The sequence below is a fragment of the Procambarus clarkii genome, chromosome 88 (assembly GCF_040958095.1).
Source record: "Procambarus clarkii isolate CNS0578487 chromosome 88, FALCON_Pclarkii_2.0, whole genome shotgun sequence".
Lineage (NCBI taxonomy): Eukaryota > Metazoa > Arthropoda > Malacostraca > Decapoda > Cambaridae > Procambarus > Procambarus clarkii.
This window is the reverse complement of record NC_091237.1, coordinates 9930252-9944847: the sequence shown is the minus strand read 5'-3', so window position 1 is coordinate 9944847 and position 14596 is coordinate 9930252. Positions and strand designations below refer to the sequence as shown.

General features: G+C 44.6%; 1 protein-coding gene across 1 annotated transcript in view; it reads left to right on the top strand.

Annotated features, from left to right (window-relative positions):
* The window catches only part of LOC123745894 (uncharacterized), a 715884-nt gene that overhangs the window by 333420 nt on the left and 367868 nt on the right, over positions 1 to 14596 (top strand). The gene's annotated exons all lie outside the window — the stretch shown is intronic.

Sequence of the window (14596 nt, the reverse complement as noted above, 5' to 3'; positions counted from 1 at the left end):
CGTCGGTCTTTGTATCGAGACCAAAGGTTCTCTCATCTCGGTCTTTGCTCTGAGAAATATTCTCCAATTTTATACGATTTTCTGCCAGGTTTTCTTCGTGTCTCTAGTCATAATTGTTAACGACCTCGCCTTACTTTGCTTCTCAGTTAGTCCAACGAGTATTTACCGGACCCTCCTTGGGGTCTCTCTCGGCAGACACAGCAGGTACTTGACTGCTGACAGAGAACACTTCCACTAATGGCTTATATCTATGGTCTTAAGGTCTATACCCGCCTCTCCCTCGCTCCCATCACAGTCGGTAGTCTCTCCCTTCTCCCCATATTCCTTTGGGTGTTTCCTGGTCTAGCCAGTTCCTTTAGCTCCATTATGTATTAAAGCATGATAATGCAGTGGTCACTTGCCCCTCGAGGCATCTCATACTCTATCTTCTCCACATCTGTTTCATTTTGGATAAACACTAAGTCTAGTGCAGTTGGTGGTCATCTCCCCTTACTCTTGTTGGTTCTGTTGTATGTTGTTTCAAGAAGTGATTATCTGCTGTATCTACTAGTTTTGTTCTCCATGTCTCATCACCCAGCATGGAAATCAAATCTTCATGAAAATTACTTATGTTGTAGACATTAAAAACTACGAGCAGATATTAATAAACTTAAATTGGACAGCAGAAAATAACATGCTGTTTAACAGTAATAAATTCGAGGAACTTAGGTACGGTAAAAATGAGGACCTTAAGCAAAATTAAAATACAATATTAATAAAAAAAATTAATTAAAAAATACAGGGTTCAAAACAAAATAAAATCTGCCCATAGTAGGAAAGCAGCATGTAAAGAATCTGAGAATATTGATGCCTGACGACCTAACGTTAAGGGAGCATAACCAAGCAAAAAATTGTGTCAGCCAGAAAAATTATATGATGGATTACGAGAACTTTCAAATCCAGAGATCCCATCACAATGGTTATACTCTTCAAGTCACTTGTGCTGTCCCGGCTTGAGTACTGCTTAGTACTCACGTCCCCCTTCAGAGCAGAAGAGACTGCTGATATAGAGGGAAATACAGAGAACAAATACTTTATGCATAGACACAATGAAGCACCTAAACTATTGGGATCGTCTTAAAAAGTTCTCCAAATGTACTCTCTTCAAAGGAGACGAGAGAGACATCAAATAATGTATACATGGAAAATACTGGAGGGTCAGCTCCTAAATTTACATAGCAAAATAAAAACATACTGGAGTGAACGATATGGAAGAAAATGCAGACTGGAGCCAGTGAAGAACAGGGGTGCCACAGACAATCAGAGCACGTTGTATAAACATCAGAGGTCCGCGGTTGTTCAACATTCTCCCAGCGAGTATAAGAAATATTGCCGGAACAAAAGTGGATGTCTTCAAGAGAAAACTGGATAGTTTCTTCAAGAAGTGTTGCACCAATCGGGCTGTAGTGGATACGTGGGCCTGCGGGCCACTCCAAGCAACAGCCTGTTGAACCAAGATCTCACAAGTCAAGGCTGGCCTCGGGCCGGGCTTGGGGAGTAGAAACTTTGATCTCCCAGAACCCTATCAAAGTACAATCAAGGTACCCCTTTGAAATATCTTGGCTAATATATTCCATATTAAAAGTCCCTCTGCCACTCAATTTTGACTTTCCAGCTAGTATATATTTCACTGGTGCACTGGTGGTCCGAAAGATTACTCTCACTGGTCGATTCCTCCATATTTGGAACTTACCAAGCCAACAGTAATGCTCAATTCTCTTGGTGGCCTCTCGAGCCTATATTTTCGTGAGAAGTCTTGAAATCTTTTTCCTGATCACCTTCTCTTCTCCTTTACCTTGTGTTCCCCTCTGGCTCTGACAGATTATAACTGACTTCTTCCCCTCCTGTTCCTGCCTCGCACTTTTCACACCTGCTGGCTGTTTACGGCATCCATTACTGTTCCTTTCATGATCTGTTTACCCTCTGACCACTTAAGCTACTTCAGGAAATGTATGTACCCGGTGCCAGCTTGGGCTGGGTATGCACGATCTTCAAGCCGGGTATATTTGACCTTAGTATACTCGATCCTCGAACCGGATGTACTCGATTGTAGGGTATACTCGATGGTGGGGATTGGTATGCTTGATCATGAGGCTTGGTGTATTTGCTAACGTGACCGTGTATACAACAATCCAGGGGCCGGATATACTCCATCTTGGGGCCCGGTATACTCGTTCCTGGAGCCGGGTATACTCGATCTTGGTGCCGCTTATACTTGATCCCGGATCCAGATATATTCGATCCTTGATCTGGGTGAACTCGATCTTGTGGCCAGGTATACATGATTATGGGTCGAGTATTCTCGTTCCTGGGGCCGGGTATACCCAGTCATAGGGCCGGGTATACCCAGTCATAGGGCCGGGTATACCCAGTCATAGGGCCGGGTATACCCAGTCATAGGGCCTGGTATACCCAGTCATAGGGCCTGGTATACCCAGTCATAGGGACGGGTATACTCAATCATAGGGCCAGGTATACTCATTGGGCTGAGTATACTCAATCATAGGGCCGGGTATACTCAATCATTGGGCCGAGTATACTCGTTCCTGTGGCCAGATATACTCTTCTTAGGTTCTCGTAATTTTCCATGCCTTGCTATCCTGTACCGGGGAGCCGGTCGGCCGTGCGGACAGCACGCGGGACTTGTGATCCTGTGGTCCTGGGTTCGATCCCAGGCGCCGGCGGGAAACAATGGGCAGAGTTTCTTTCACCCTATGCCCCTGTTACCTAGCAGTAAAATAGGTACCTGGGTGTTAGTCAGCTGTCACGGGCTGCTTCCTGGGGGTGGAGGCCTGGTCGAGGACCGGGCCGCGGGGACACTCAAAGCCCCGAAATCATCTCAAGATAACCTCAAGATCTCAAGATATCCTACATCCATAGCTTAAACCTGGAACTTGATCTTTGTTTTTCATTCTTCTTCCACTGGAGAGGGATAAATTTTTCCAGCGGTCTCAGAGTGTTTCTCGCCGAAGAGGTCCATCATTTCCTGCTTTACCCTGCTTTTTAGGGACTTTCCCCTGCTTTCAGGGTCTTTTCCCTGCTATCAGGCACTTTCCGCTGCTATCAGGGAGTTTCCCCTGCTATCAGGGAGTTTCCGCTACTATCAGAGACTTTCCCTTGCTATCAGGGACTTTTCCCTGCTATCAGGTACTTTCCCCCCTGCTATTAGGGACTTTCCCCCTGCAATCAGGGACTTTCCCCTGCTATCAGGGACTTTCCCCTGCTATCAGGGACTTTCCCTTGCTATCAGGGACTTTCCCCTGCTATCAGGGACTTTCCCTTGCTATCAGGGACTTTTCCCTGCTATCAGGTACTTTCCCCCCTGCTATTAGGGACTTTCCCCCTGCTATCAGGGACTTTCCCCTGCTATCAGGTACTTTCCCCTGCTATCAGGGACTTTCCCCTGCTATCAGGTACTTTCCCCTGCTATCAGGTACTTTCCCCTGCTATCAGGGACTTTCCCCTGCTATCAGGGACTTTCCCCTGCTATCAGGGACTTTCCCCTGCTATCAGGGACTTTCCCCTGCTATCAGGGACTTTCCTCTGCTATCAGGGACTTTCCCCTCCTCTCAGGGACTTTCCCCCCCCTGCTATCAGGGACTTTCCCCTGCTTTCAGGGAGTTTCCCCAATGCTATCAGGGACTTTCCTCTGCTATCAGGGACTTTCCCCTCCTCTCAGGGACTTTCCCCTGAGTTACATCTCACATGGATGGTATCTTTGACAGGTCGTCTCAGTTGATGGTTTCCCCTTCTATATGCCAACCATTTACCATCTGGGCCATTGTATAAAGAGTACTTCCATACGGTACTCAAATGCCGGAACGCACTGATGCTCAATCCTTAAGGGGGGGTGGGGGTGGGGGGTGAGGGGTGGGGGGTGGGGGGGGGGGGGTTGAAATTGAGTTCCCTTACGTCTGGCCATTAAGTGTGAGTATCGGGTCACGTCTGATATTCACGTCATGTTCTCGTGGGTTCACTGACATGTTGTCTGAGAAGTTTCACAAATTATTCACTGAAACTGTGGTTCATTGAGCTCTCTCCTGGGGTCGTGGTCTTATTGAGCTCTCTCTTCTGGGGTCGTAGTCTCACTGAGCTCTCTCCTGGGGTTGTAGTCTTATTGAGCTGTCTCTTCTGGGGTCGTGGTCTCATTGAGCTCTCTCCTGGGGGTCGTAGTCTTATTGAGCTCTCTCCTGGGGGTCGTAGTCTTATTGAGCTCTCTCCTGGGGTCGTAGTCTCATTGAGCTCTCTCTTCTGGGGTCGTGGTCTCACTGAGCTCTCTCCTGGGGTCGTAGTCTCATTGAGCTCTCTCCTGGGGTCGTGGTCTCATTGAGCTCTCTCTCCTGGGGTCGTAGTCTCATTGAGCTCTCTCCTGGGGGTCGTAGTCTTATTGAGTTCTCTCTTCTGGGGTCGTAGTCTCATTGAGCTCTCTCCTGGGGGTCGTAGTCTTATTGAGTTCTCTCTTCTGGGGTCGTAGTCTCATTGAGCTCTCTCCTGGGGGTCGTAGTCTTATTGAGCTCTCTCTTCTGGGGTCGTGGTCTCATTGAGCTCTCTCCTGGGGTCGTGGTCTCATTGAGCTCTCTCCTGGGGTCGTGGTCTCACTGAGCTCTCTCTCCTGGGGTCGTGGTCTCATTGAGCTCTCTCCTGGGGTCGTGGTCTCACTGAGCTCTCTCTCCTGGGGTCGTGGTCTCATTGAGCTCTCTCCTGGGGTCGTGGTCTCACTGAGCTCTCTCTCTTGGGGTCGAGGACTCATAGAGCTCTCTCTCCTGGGGTCGTTGTACCCCATAATCCTGACCTAATATCATCCCCGGCCGAAGACATGTACACCATGTGTGTGTGGAGTACTCATTTGTAGGGTGTTGAAGGTGTTGAAGGTATTAAGGGTGTTGTGGATGTTTAGGGTGTTGAGAATGTTGAACAGTGTTAATGATGCTGAGGGAATTGTGAGTGGTTGTTAGACTGACAAATTGGTGAACCAGGATAAAATCTTCATGTGGTTTATTATGGATATTGCAATTATCCATATATCCTTATTATTGCAATAAGTTTATTATTGATAGTGTCCAGTAGACTCAGGAACCTGTACACCAGTTGATTGACAGTTGAGAGGTGGGACCAAAGAGCCAGAGCTCAACCTCTGCAAGGACAACTAGGTGAGAACACACACACACACACCCTCAAGGACCATGTTCCCCAGGATGGAGCCCGTACCTTGTCAAGCACAAGACTAACAATACATAAAGATGGTTTTCAGGCTGGGCTGAGACAGCGAGGAAAGAGATTGATAAAGATAGTGTTCACAAACGAGACCACAAAACAAAAAATTCCAGCAAAAATGAGTCAATGTTAAGAGGGTATTAAAAGGTATTCCTTCAGAGGGACATGACAAGGGACAAGAGCAACAGACGCAAGTAAGAAGTGCAGGGAAAGAGAAGAGATCCAAGAAATCACAGTCCTCAACCCAATGACCCAAGAAGGGAGTGGGGAACCCCACACCAGCAGCTTAGCAACCCCCGAGAGGAGTGTAACACCCCATATCTTCCTCCCAATTGAAACCTTCTCATCCAGAGAAGGTTTCAGAAACCTTCTCATCCTGTCGCCATACAAATACCCACCTTACACTCTCCCATCTCATCCCCATACCTTCCCTTGTGTTCCTTACCGTGCGCCTCACCCCATAATCCTCCAAGGCTCTATTAACTATAGGGTCCTATATAACTATAGCACAAATTGCCACACCCATGAAACAACTACCTACACCAGTGGGATGCCCAGCAAGAGGGAAGAGGAGGCAAGAATGGGCAGAAGAAAGTGAGCTTTAAGGAAATTATTTCATCATAGATGGGGTTATGAATATAGGTTCGGAACCCCACAAAATCCTTAAAATAAAGGTCCCACAAATAAAATTCCCACAAGCAAAGGTATGTCACCCCATAAAGTCCTTCAAAAAACCCACATCACCCCATACTATAAGTCCCACCCACAAACCCACATCACCCCATACTATAAGTCCCACCCACAAACCCACTTCACCCCATACTATAAGTCCCACCCACAAACCCACATCACCCCATACTATAAGTCCCACCCACAAACCCACTTCACCCCATACTATAAGTCCCACCCACAAACCCACTTCACCCTATACAATAAGTCCCACCACAAACCCACGTCAAGACACAGGGGAGACGGTATGGGCGCGCTACTTTAAAATCAATATCAGGCAGAGTGGAAGATACCGTGATAATGGTGGATAAAGGGCAAAGAGACGAGAGATAAAGAGCGTAGGGAAGAGGAGGAGAAAGCAATTAAGGATCCGAGAGAGAGAGAGAGAGAGAGAGAGAGGGAGAGTGAGAGAGAGAGAATATAGCAAGGATGATGATTTTCTGAACATACTTGAATATATTTCCTATTTGTATCTGCAGAATCGAGCTATTAGCTCTTGGACCCCGACTTTTTAACCAATTTATTGTTCCTCTATTATGTCTATTACATATATTTATCTTACATTTGCACTCACACACCCCCAGGAACCAGCCCGTAACAGCTGTCTAACTCCCTGGTACCTATTTACTGCTAGGTAAATAAGGTAAACTAATTAGGTAAATAATAAAAGGTAAAGTAAATAGGTAAAAAGGTACCTATTTACTGCTAGGGCAGTTCTTATGTTGGCCAAGGGGAGCCGGTCGGCCGAGCGGACAGCACGCTGGACTTGTGATCCTGTGGTCCTGGGTTCGATCGCAAGATAAACAATGGGCAGAGTTTCTTTCACCCTATGCCCCTGTTACCTTGCAGTGAAATAGGTACCTGGATGTTAGTCAGCTGTCACGGGCTGCTTCCTGGGGGTGGAGGCCTGGTCAAGGACCGGGCCGCGGGGACACTAAAAAGCCCCGAAATCATCTCAAGATAACCTCAAGATAGGTGAACAAGTGCACCAGGGTGAAAGAAACTGTCCATTTGTTTCCACCTCCACCGGAAATCGAACCCGGGACATTAGGACTACGACCTCCAAGCACTGTACACTCAGCCGAGAGGTCCCTATGTGTGTGTGTACTCACCAAGTTGTGCTTGCGGGGGTTGAGCTCTGGCTCTTTAGTCCCACCAAGTTGTGCTTGCGGGGGTTGAGCTCTGGCTCTTTAGTCCCACCTCTCAACTGTCAATCAACTGGTGCACAGGTTACTGAGCCTACTGGGCTCTATCATATCTACATTTGAAACTGTGTATGGAGTCAGCCTCCACCACATCACTGCTTAATGCATTCCACCTTTTAACTACTTTGACACTAAAAAAACTTCTTTCTAATGTCTCTGTGGCTCATTTGGGTACTAAGTTTCCAGTTGTGTCCCCTTGTTGTTCCACCCGTGCTAAATAGTTTGTCTTTGTCCACCCTGTCAATTCCCCTGAGAATTTTGTAGGTGGTGATCCTGTCTCCCCTTACTCTTCTGTCTTCCAGGGACGAGAGGTTTAGCTCTCGTCGGCTTTCCTCGTAGCTCATACCTCTCAGTTCTTGGACTAGTCTGGTGGCATACCTCTGAATCTTCTCTAATGTTGTCTTGTGTTTAACTAAGTATGGACTCCAGCCTGGAGCTGCATGTTGTAGATATGCATAAGTTATATACAAGGTTCTGAATGATTCCTTACACCAGTTCCTATGTTGGCCAATCTAACATATGCCGCTGATGATATCCTTTTGATGTGGGCTTCTGGGGACAGGTTTGGTGTGATATCAACCCCCAGATCTTTCTCTATATTTGACTCTTGCAGGATTTCACCTCCCTGATAGTACCTTGTGTTCAGGCTCCTACTTCTTTCACCTAATTTCATTACCTTACACTTTCCTAAGTTAAACTTTAGTAGCCATTTTTTAGACCATTCCTCCAGCTTGTCCAGGTCGTCCTGTAATCTTTGTTTATCTTCATCAGTCTTGTTTCTTCTCAGTATTTTTGCATCATCGGCAAACATTGAGGGAAATGAGTCTATACCCTCTGGAAAATCGTTTACATGTATCAGAAACAGGATGGGTCCAAGTACAGAGCCCTGTGAAACTCCGCTGGGGACATCTCGCCACTCTGATGTCTCCCCCCCTCACAGTTACTCGTTGTTTCCTGTTGGTTAGATACTCCCTTATCCACTGGAGCACCTTTTACTCCTGTCTGTTTCTCCACCTTACTAATTATGTACTAATTAGGAAGTCACGGCCTCAGAGTGGGGTCTGCCGCCGGTGGCCGGACGGTCATCAGCTCGAGCCCAAAATTCCTATAATTTTTCCTTTTACCCAGCCACTTGGGGTGGACGGTAGAGCGACGGTCTCGCCTCATGCAGGTCATGGTTCAATCCCCGACCGTCCAAGTGGTTAGGCACCATTCCTTCCCCCCGTCTCATCCCAAATCCTTATCCTGACCCCTTCCAAGTGCTATATAGTCGTAATGGCTTGGCGCTTTCCCCCTGATATGTATATATGTATGTCTGTTTCTCCAACTTTTGTAACAGGCTCTTATGGGTTACTGTGTCAGAAGCTTTCTGCCAGTCTGAGAAAATGCAGTCTGCTCATCCTTCTCTTTCTTGACTAATTTTTATTGCTTGTTCATAGAATTCTATTAAACTTGTGAGGCACGATGTACCATCCCTGAACCCATGCTGCTGGTGTGTTACAAAGCTATTTCCCTCCAGATGTTCTACGAGCCTTTTCCTCACGATCTTCTCCATCACCTTGCATGGTATAAAAGTTAGGGAAACTGGCCTGTAGTTCAGTGCCTCTTGCCTGTCACCCATTTTGTATATTGGGACTACATTAGCTGTCTTCCAACTTTCCGGAAGGTCTCCCGTTTCCAGTGACCTGTTATACACCATAGAGAGTCACACACTTAGTGCCTCTGCACCTTCTTTTAGTGTCCACGATGAGATTCTCTCAGTCCCAACATAGTTTGTCACATTCAGCTCCAACAGATGCCTTTTGACCTCCAACTCAAACCTCAATTTCCTCCAACGTTGCTTGGTTTTACCGCTTTCTCTCTTCTTACAGGGGTTCTCCTTGCTCTATTGTAAAGACCTCCTGGAATCTCTTATTGCATTCTTCATACACCTTGTCGTTCTCTGTGTATCTGTTCTCCCCTTTTCTCAGTTTCATCACTTGTTCCTTCACTGCTGTTTTCCTCCTGATGTGGCAGTGGAGCAGTTTTGATTAGGTCGCGATGTCATTTTCATACTGTCTCTCAGCTTCCCTCCTCACTCTGAGGGCCTCATTTCTGGCCCTCTGGTATCTCTCCCTGCTCTCTGGTGTTCTGTTATACCTCTAGTTTCTCTATGTTCTTGTTCTCAGTTGCTTCACTTCCTTACATTCCTGATTGAACCATGGATTCTTCTGTTGCTTTACGTTTTTCTCCTAATGGGCCGGGATAAACCTGTCTGCAGCTTCCAAACATTTCTGGGTGACATAATCCATCCTATCCTGTACAGTCTTGTCTCAGAGTTCTGTTTCCCAGGGTATTCCCATTAGGAAGTTCCTCATCTCGTCATATTCTTCATCTAGTCACTATCTCAGCAAAACCTTAAGACAGTAAGTCAAGAACCCTCATGTCACTATTTCCTCTCTCAGATTCCCCTAATATTAAGGTAGTTATAGCAGGTGTTTAATATCTCTCAGGATATAACACCCGCAGAGGAAGAACCAAACACCTGAATCTAAAAAGGAACTAACACTTAGTAAACAAAAGTGCTGTGGTACCAGATGAGGATGACACTTCATGAGGGTTCTTGACTTACTGTCTTAAGGTTTTGCTGAGATAGTGACTAGATGAAGAATATGACGAGATGAGGAACTTCCTAATGGGAATACCCTGGGAAACAGAACTCTGAGACAAGACTGTACTGGATAGGATGGATTATGTCACCCAGAAATGTTTGGAAGCTGCAGACAGGTTTATCCCGGCCCATTAGGAGAAAAACGTAAAGCAACAGAAGAATTTCTCAAAGTTATTTGATAACTTAAATAAATATATAAAATAACTTAATACATTTTCAAAGAATTTGAAAATGTAATAAGTTCTTACGAAACGCGTTCAAATGTCGCATCATACTAGAAATAAAAATGAATTTTGGAGAACTAATTTTTAAATTACCATCGACAGTGAAAAGAAACATAAGAAATATTGAGAAAATTCGTGTTAGAATTATTAATCTTACTTTTTCGGTCATATTTAATAATATGTCTACAGGAAAGACTGCTACCAATATATATATATATATAAATATATATATATATATATATATATATATATATATATATATATATATATATATATATATATATATATATATATATATATATATATATATATGTCGTACCTAGTAGCCAGAACGCACTTCTCTGCCTACTATGCAAGGCCCGATTTGCCTAATAAGCCAAGTTTTCATGAATGAATTGTTTTTCGGCTACCTAACCTAACCTAACCTATAAAGATAGGTTAGGTTAGGTTAGGTAGGGTTGGTTAGGTTCGGTCATATATCTTCGTTAATTTTAACTCCAATACAAAAAATTGACCTCATACATAATGAAATGGGTAGCTTTATCATTTCATAAGAAACTTGGCTTATTAGGCAAATCGGGCCTTGCATAGTTGGCTGAGAAGTGCGTTCTGGCTACTAGGTACGACATATATATATATATATATATATATATATATATATATATATATATATATATATATATATATATATATATATATATATATATATGTGTGTGTAAATTTGGAACTTAACCGCGTTCTGGGGATATATAGAGGGACTGCTGAAGAGTTCATATGAAGTGTCATCCTCATCTGGTACCACAGCAATTTTGTTTACTAAGTGTTAGTTCATTTTTAGATTCAGGTGTTTGGTTCTTCCTCTGCGGGTGTTATATCCTGAAAGATATTAAACACCTGCTACATCAAAATTTTTGGCAGTTCTCCTGTTACCAGGGACTTGTTACACACCATTGTGAGTGATAGACACAGTACTTCTGCTCCCTCTTTTAGTATTCATGGTGAGACTATCTGGGCCAGCAGCTTTTGCCACATCCAATTCAAGCAAATGTTTCTTTACATCGCCACTGGTAATCTAACCAGTAGTGCCTGGTTAGACATTCCCTCTCTTAGTTCAGGAACTTCTCCTTTAGCTGGTGTGAAGACATTTTGGAATCTGTTATTGAGTTCCTCGCACACCTCATTGTCATTTGAAATGAACCTGAGTGTGTGTGTGTGTGTGTGTGTGTGTGTGTGTGTGTGTGTGTGTGTGTGTGTGTGTGTGTGTGTGTGTGTGTGTGTGTGTGTGTAGTATATTCACCTAGTTGTGCTAGGTGAGTACACACACACACACACACACACACACACACACACACACACACACACACACACACACACAAACAAGAAAGTCTTCAAGAAAGGGGATAGGGAGGAGGCACTTAACTATAGACCTGTATCACTGACAAGCATCCCCTGTAAAATACTTGAAAGAATAATTAGGCTACGACTGGTTGCACACCTGGAGAACGTAAGGTTTGTGAACAAACATCAACATGGGTTCTGGAAAGGGAAATCGTGCCTAACAAATCTTTTGGAATTCTATGATTAAATAACGAGGATAAGACAGGACAGGGAAGGTTGGGCAGACTGAAAATTTCTGCACTCCCAAAAAGACTTTGATACAGTACCGCACATGAGACTGCTGTTCAAACTCGAGAGGCAGGCGGGGGTGGGGGGAAAGATCCTAGCATGGATAAGGAACTACCTAACAGGAAGGAGCCAAAGAGTTACGGTAAGGGGCGAGAAGTCGGACTGGCGAACAGTAACGAGTGGAGTACCACAAGGATCGGTGCTGGGACCAATTCTGTTTCTAATATATGTTAACGACATGTTTACAGGAGTAGAGTCCTACATGTCGATGTTCGCGGATGACGCAAAGTTGATGAGAAGAGTTGTGACAGATGAGGATTGCAGGATCCTCCAAGAGGAGCTGAACATGTTGCAGAGATGGTCAGAGAAATGACTACTGGAGTTCAACACGAGCAAATGTAAAGTTATGGAAATGAGACTGGGTGATAGGAGACCACAGGGACAGTACGCAATGAAGGGGAACAGCCTACCTGTGATGACGCGCGAAAGAGACCTGGGCGTGGACGTAACACCTAATCTATCTCCTGAGGCACATATAAATAGGATAACGACAGCAGCGTACTCTACACTGGCAAAAGTTAGAACATCATTCAGAAGGCAAGTGAGGAGGTATTTAGGGCACTTTTCACAGCCTACGTGAGCCCAGTCTTAGAGTATGCCACCTCATCATGGAATCCCCATCTGAAGAAGCATATAAGGAAACTGAAAAAGGTTCAGAGGTTTCCAACGAGACTCGTCCCAGAGTTACGAGGGATGGGGAATGAAGAGCGCCTGAGAGAACTGTGCCTTACGACACTAGAAAGAAGAGGGGAGAGGGGGGACATGATAGAAACGCATAAAATACTCAGGGGGATTGACAGAGTGGATATAAACGAAATGTTCACACGGAATAGTAACAGAACGAGGGGACATGGATGGAAGCTGGAAACTCAGATGTGTCACAGAGATGTTAGGAAGTTTTCTTTTAGCGTGAGAGTAGTGGGAAAATGGAATGCACTTAAGGAACAGGTTGTGGAAGCAAATACTATTCATAATTTTAAAACCAGGTATGATAGGGAAATAGGACAGGAGTCATTGCTGTAAACAACCGATGCTCGAAAGGCGGGATCCAAGAGTCAATGCTCGATCCTGCAAACACAAATAGGTGAGTACACACACATACACACAAGTTCACTTCAAATGACAATGAGACGTGAGAGGAGTTCAATAAGAGATTGAATGTGTGTGTGTGTGTGTACTCACCAATTTGTGCATACAAGATCGAACAATAGCTCTTGGACCCGCTTTTCCAGCCGCCGGTTGTCTAATTTAATTACTCCTAACTTAGTTCTCTATTATATCTAGTTATAATTATGAATGAATTTTGCTTCCACAACCTGCTCCTAAAGTTCATTCCATTTTGCCACTACTCTCACGCTAAAGGAAAACTTTCTAGCATCTCTATGACTCAGCTGAGTCTCAAACTCCCATCCATGTCCCCTTGTTTCTGTTGGTAGTCATTGTAAACATTTCCCCTTTTCCCCTCTGTCAAGCCCCCTAAGCATTTTATACCTCTCTAGTTTATCACTTCTCTCTCTCTCTCTCTCTCTCTCTCTCTCTCTCTCTCTCTCTCTCTCTCTCTCTCTCTCTCTCTCTCTCTCTCTCTCTCTCTCTCTCTCTCTCTCTCTCTCTTCTTTTCTAACGTCGTAAAGCTTTATTTTGTCAGTATCTTATAATAATAATATAATAATTATTTTTATTTGCAAGAAGGTACAGCGGGTTGGGGAGATTACATAAGACGGGTATTTTAACATTCATGCCAAGCGACTAACACGCTCAGCGTCTCGGGCAGGTCTTCATGTCCTCATCCATCGCTATTCTGGGCCGAGCCTCGTTGCAAACTTTTCGAGTTTTCTTATGTGTTTTTCTCAGCCCATCCTCCTGAAGTGAAAGTACTCATAGTAACTGCCTGGTGGTAAGTACCAATATGTAGTGATGGACAGCCAGAAAGTTGACTTTTATATTACTGAAATTAGACAAACCGGAAACTTTTTTTAACTGCAGTGTAAATATAAATGTTAACCTAACCTAACCTCTTCTAGCAATTCTAGGCCTAATATGCACTATTTTAATATTAGTAGTAATATTTAATATTAGCGAGGGGAGCCGGTCGGCCGAGCGGACAGCACGCTGGACTTGTGATCCTGTGGTCCTGGGTTCGATCCCAGGCGCCGGCGAGAAACAATGGGCAGAGTTTCTTTCACCCTATGCTCCTGTTACCTAGCAGTAAAATAGGTACCTGGGTGTTAGTCAGCTGTCACGGGCTGCTTCCTGGGGGTGGAGGCCTGGTCGAGGACCGGGCCGCGAGGACACTAAAGCCCCGAAATCATCTCAAGATCTCAAGATAACCTCTTCTAGCAATTCTAGGCCTAATATGCACTATTTTAATATTAGTACATATATGTGCTATACTAGGCCTAGGAATACTGAAGTCTGGTTTTTTAGCTTTTGGTAAAATTTATAGTAAAAAAGTGGATTACTGGTGGTCCATCACTACTTATTGGTACTTTTCACCAAATAGTTGCTATAAGTGACATCATTCACGAGGACAGGATTTTGTTTTTAGATGCCCCACGGTGGGAATTAGGCCTACTCTAAAACTGGCTTCACTTAGGCAGTGTACAGCGACCTCAGCACCTTCTTGTTTAGGAACGTCAGTGATATTCTGACTTTTGGTAGCGTGGTGTATGCAGCTGTCGTTATCCTGTTTATATGAGTCTCTGGAGTTAGATTTAATGTTCCTTCCACTCCCAGATCTTTTTTTCTAGTGGTTATAGGAAGATAGTTTCCACTTATAGTGTTCTGTCCCTCTGGTGTTCTGTCGCTTACACTTGCTGGAGTTGAACTCCAGTAGCCATTTCTCGGACTAA